General features: G+C 35.4%; 1 protein-coding gene across 1 annotated transcript in view; it reads left to right on the forward strand.

Moving 5' to 3' along the window:
- LOC126698338 (disease resistance protein RUN1-like) overlaps nucleotides 1-633 on the forward strand; it is a 38,420-nt gene extending 37,787 nt beyond the window's left edge. Inside the window, exon 6 of the mRNA XM_050395488.1 lies at nucleotides 230-633. The gene's annotated coding sequence lies outside the window, so the exon portion shown is untranslated. The remainder of the gene's footprint in view (nucleotides 1-229) is intronic.
- Nucleotides 634-6,000: the final 5,367 nt, after the last annotated feature.

The following is a 6,000-nucleotide window of genomic DNA, read 5'->3' on the forward strand; positions in this document are numbered from 1 at the left end:
AGAAATTTGACCTTGGCCAAGTTTAACAGAGTTGAGTGTTTTTGGTGTTTTGACATTTCTTTTTCAAGTTAAATAAGTACTTACACTATATTATAATGATGTGCAGTTACTTGTAATCTAATTTGTTAATTTGTATGAGTTTCTTGCTTGTATATTTCTCTACATTGAACTGCATTCTCATTTTCTTTTTACATCAAAATGTTGAAATTTGAAGTTGCTTGCATTTCAGGATCTAGTGACAAAACAAACATTGGAAATGGTGTTGTAATGTATGAAAATGCAGGAAGGGAAGCTCGATTCTTAAAGTTTTTGTATTCTAGTTTTATTCAAGTGAATTTGTATGATACATATAGTGTTTTAATATAATGAAGAGACTCTATAATGTAAAAATGGTGTTTGAGGTGTCATTTGGAAGATTGACAATTACGGAACTTCATCATTTGTTGTATTCTGTATTGTATGTGTCCGCACACGAATTGGTTTTCCGTTTAACCTCATAGTATGCCTGGCCTGTTTTCAGCTTCAGTAGATCGGCTTATGTCTAAAATGCATGAACTTAAAGGTTCTATGTTTGCAGCTGACTCAACCACTCCAGAGGAGTGCTATAATTTAATCTGCTTCTTGAATTAAAAATTGAATCTAGTCTCTATTAGGGTGATGGTAGACCTGCATGTTTCACTTGCCATAATTAGTTTATGCATATATTGGCAATAGGCTAATATATAGGAGTAATGCTTAGTTAGCATTTCCAAAACTAATTTCTTCTCCAGCTGAAAAGGCAAAACAAAGTAAAGAGATAAAAATGTGCTGTCTGGTGATGAATTAAACTGGTTTTAAGAAGTTGTTTGGATGCATAAGAGGCTAAGGGCTTGTAATTTCGGTAGAAGCAAAATGTAATTTGTTTTGCAATTCATTGACCATTGATTTTACTTTGAATACTATGACATCTTTTCCAACCTATGTTATCATACAATATCAACAAGCAACAAGGCAAGTCCTGAAAATGTTGGACCTGGACATGGCATGATGCCCAATTTTGGTTTAGAAATAGTGTCCCAATAAATGTTCACATGATCACCAGCTATATAATTTTTACCCCTTGCATTTGTTTTCCTTATAGTCTGAAATGTTACAACACTAAAATCAATGGTTGCCCCAGCTAATGCTTATTGAATTATGAGCTCGCGGATCATTTTTCTCATAGTAAATAAATATGCTTGATATTGTGGAAGACGTCCTCACAAAGCCTTTGCTTATATGATTTCGGATGTAAGAAAGTCCACCTCATAGATGAACTTATGAATCTATTGCTCAATTGTCAAGATAGCAAAATAGATTCTTTGTGAGTTTACTGACTGATATGAGATTAAAACTAAAAGAGGGAACACATAAGACATCAGTGAGTATTAAAGTAGTAGAAATTTGCACAGTGCCAATATGTGTTACTAAGGCTTCTTCCCCATTTGGCAAATGAACAAAGGAATGAACAACTGAAGTAATAGTGGTAAGTTGAGTCACTGAATGAACCATATGATCTGTTGCACCAGTATCAATGATCCAATCATTGGACTTAAATGCTTTCCTATCAACTATATGAGTAGAAAAAATTGAGTGTGACAAGTTTGGAGGAATCTAGTAAGGATTACCTAAGAAGTTTGACTGAAAAGAAGGTGATGATGAAGAAGTAGGAGCAGAAGTAGTTGGATTAGATGAAACAGAAGCCATAACAGAAGTTGCCTGATGAGTTGGTGGAGTGCCAAAGCTTGATCCTAATGCCTTAAGATCCTTCAAAAGGTTAATAAGCTGCTCACATTAAAGTTGGCTTATAGGACACTAGGGCAAAGAAACTTGTAAAGAAGCTTGTGACATTGAACCAAAAGAGTTCTATGGTGTATATGCCATATCAGGCTGGCTACCAGCATTAGGAAAACCACCACTATTCTGGAAGAACTGTGAGGTAGCATGACCATCTACACCTCCAGGATAACCATTACCAATGAGCAAGATTGCTAAAACCTGATTAGCCAAGGGTTTATTACTCCCTTTAGGCTTATACCCTGGGGGATAGCCATACAATTTGTAGCATTTGTCAGTGATAGGCCATAAACTAAATAACCCCTTGTGATAGAAATTAATTAATTAATTAGCCAAGTTATTAATTAATCAATTTATCATGCAAAAACATGGTAGCACAAACAAATCACCAATAAACTAATTATGCAGCGGAAAATAAATAACATGGTGATTTATTTATGAATGGGGAAAACCTAACGGCAAAAACCCCACCGAGTGATTTTCAGGTCACCACTACCGAAACTCCACTATTATCACAACAAGCGGTTACAAGTAAAGGAATCCCAAGTACCTTACCAACCTACAGTTGAACCCTTACCCCAATACCCAATTGGACTTGTTTTGTAGTGACAGTTCCCTTTTCTGATGCACGACTCCCAAGTACATGACTAACCAATTGCGCAGATCCCAGTACGCGACTTCAATCACCAACTAAGAAGATTATTGGTTGCAAAATTCTTTAGTTCATCCACACGATGAAGATCAAGAAGATGCTTGGTCACAAAACCCTACAGTGCACATACACAGCAACTTCTTCAAGAGAAAGAGATGAACTAGGGTAAGAATTTCGTCTCTGGTCACAATTTACTTGAACAAAGTTTGCTCAATGCTTGTGCAACTTGTGAACTGTTTGACGGCCCTTAAAACAATCATTTTATATGTCTAGGGTTAGGAGAAAAGAAAGCCCAAAGACATATTCACGAATCCCAAAAAAATCATAATTGAATTTGGAAAATCTTAAATCTCGACAGATAGGAGGTGTCAAGCAGCTGTCGAGCACACCGGGCTTTGAATAGCTTTCTTAAGCTTGATAAATGCAGCTGTCGAGCTTTAATGAATTCGCACTATCAACTTGTTTTTCTTGGACAGACTTGAAGGCTTCAACACTTGATCTTGAAACATGATTTCTTGAAGTATTTAAACACATCCTAAATCTACCCAAATACAAGTAAAGTGGATTTTGTCAAAGGATAAGTCAATTATATAAAATCATGACATATGTTCTTAACATGTGAAACACATATATCCTAACAGTCAGCTATGTGACCAACAAGTCCACAATAGGTACAAGTTGGCCTTTCCTTCTTAGAATTTCCTTTCTTTCCACCATGAAAGCCTTGGTTATGACCTTGAAAATTTCCTTGAAAATTTTGGTTATTATTGGCATACATGACAGTAGCCTCAATAGGATAAACCATATTACCACCATGACCTATGCTTCTTCTCTTCTCTTCTTGCAAAATCAAACAACAAACTTTGCTAACAAAGGGAAAAGGTTCAATTAACATAATTATACCAATAATGTTCCCATAACTGTCATTCAATCCCATCAAAAATCAAAAAACATGTTCTTTATGTTGAGCATCCAATTGAGAGGACTTAGATCCATATGTACAAGCACAGGTACATGCAGTAAAAGGCTAATAATTGATGAATTCATCCTTAAGTGTCTTGAATTTGGTAAAATAGGAACTCACCAAGAGCGATCCCTGTGAAAGATGAGAGATCTCCTTCTGAAGCTCAAACAATCTCGGAGTATTTCCTTGTGAAAGCCTATCCCTGAGATCATTCCATAAATCCTTGGCAGTGTTGATATACATGACACTTGCCTTGAGCTCCAAACTCAAAGAATTGGTCAGCCATGAGAGAACTGTGGTGTTACATCTGCTCCAAGTGATGAACAATGGAGAAAATGGATTTGTCTCTGGAATTGAATCATTCACAAAGCCAAACTTGTTTCTGGCACTCAAAGCCAAGAACACTAACCTTGCCCAACTCATGTAGTTCTCAGGTCCAGTTAATGGCTGTGATGTGAGGATGATTCCAGGATTCTCTGTCATTGGCAAGAAGTAAGGATTGCTCGCAGACTCATCAGCCATTGAAGCACTGGAAGAAGGAACAGACTAAGTTGAATTGGAAGTAGAATTGTTAACAGCGGAATCAAACACCATGGATGAGCAAATCAAGCTTTCATACCATCTAAAGAAAAGGAGTTTCTTGAAACTACCAGAACTTCAAAGAAACTTGGGGAGAAAGAGAGAAAACTCTTATTGAAAGATTCTAATTGATTGATTATAAGAAAGATACAAAATACATAAATATCTACTTGCTTTATATACACAAAACAAAGTAAGCAAAGAAGCAGGAAATTAGGGATTTCCCTAACTAACTTCTAACTAATTACACTGTGTAACAATCCACCAATCAGTGAGTGACAGCTAGCTCTCTTATCAACTTAATCCACCTTCGCCTTTGCTTCTCACGTGTGAGCTTTGTTGTCTGCGTGTGTTCATTAATCCAAACGCTGCCATTTTCTTTATTGCCTTATGTCTAACTACAAAACCTTTGGATGTTGTTTTGTCATTATTTTGTTCAGTCTCTTTATCGTTTAAGCCTTGAATGTCCTATTGCTATGATACTTCAACATGGAACATCCTCCATCCACACTAAAAACTGCTAACATGTCTAGCATATCTAGCCAAATTGTGAGCTAGCTTAAATTGATTTTTGATTAATGGGAGTGGGACTCGCCAAATTTGTCATTGTTTAGAGCATTCACATCAGCCTCTTCAAATGTTTTTAGCTAAACTAACCTTGAAAACTCCACTTATTTTAGTTTAGCTATCATTTGTTTTTATACACATACATTAATCTCAACAATATATCACTCTTTTATTTAAATATGATTTCAACCACAAGCACAGCTTGTTGTATATATAGTATATACATGGATAGGTTGTAATAATGTTCAAGTTCTGAAATTTTCTAAGTGAAAATTCTAATTCAAGATTTCCTATAATGAGAAAAATAATCTTGGAGTTTCTGCCTGATTTGATTGGTGTTCAATTCCTGTTCGATCGATCAAAAAGAGCCTTCGATTAATGCTCAATTCCTCTTAATCGATCGAGACTCATAAAATTGAATTTCTGTAGAATTTTCTGATAACTATTCTTAATTTTGAAAATGTTTCATGCCTTGTAAACGGTTTTATGAAACATTTTAACTCTCCATACATGTCTTTGAAGGAATATAACCTTATGGGTATAAATAGTGGTTGATGTTCACTTGATATTATTATCTTTTCTCTCCCAAAAGTTAGTTAAAGAAAGAAACACAAGAAATCTTGTGGGTATTCTCCAGAACTATTTGTAAAACCTAACAACTTGGTTATATCCTAGGGACAAGATTGTGATAACCATTTAGCAACAATAGTATGGGGCAAATATTGTCTAAATATAACAATTTTGTACCTTCAAGTTATCTAATTTTCTATTTATCTTTTTTTTTCACTTTGTTCTTTCTTGATTATTTTGTCTATTATCCCCAACACAACCCATAACCAGGGCCGAAACCACTCCCAAGCATGGTTGTCAAAATCACAATCTAGATCGTAGGATTGCACGATTTTACGATCCCATCTCACCACAACGTTTAAAATCAAACTAGGATCATAAAAATGGTAGGATCGTACGTAGGATCGTGTAGGTGATGGAAATATGAATGTACGTAGCGGAAAATTAATGGATCTACCTCATTCGCAATTGATAACATGTGCTATGTAAGTTTCATAATATAAGAATAAGAGAGTGTACCTTGATGCAGTGAAATTCAAAACCAAAAATGAAAAGTACTTGGGAACACTTTTAATCTTCATTCCAATTCCACTTGATGCCCAAGAAGTGTGATCTCTCAATCAGTTTTATGTGTATGTTCTAGAGAGAATGAAAGAGTGTCCAACAGTCACATACATACCATTTCATATACTTTGTTGTTGTTACAAAATTCTGTATGTTTTCTTTTTATAACTAATTATCTAATTAAGCTAGCCTTTTGGGCCTTTCCAATTGGACTTTAGTATGTGGCTTGGAGTGGGACCAAAAAGGAACAAATAAGACACTAGCTCCAATGGGTCTTGGGCTTTTTTGT

This window comes from Quercus robur, chromosome 9, assembly GCF_932294415.1.
Source record: "Quercus robur chromosome 9, dhQueRobu3.1, whole genome shotgun sequence".
Lineage (NCBI taxonomy): Eukaryota > Viridiplantae > Streptophyta > Magnoliopsida > Fagales > Fagaceae > Quercus > Quercus robur.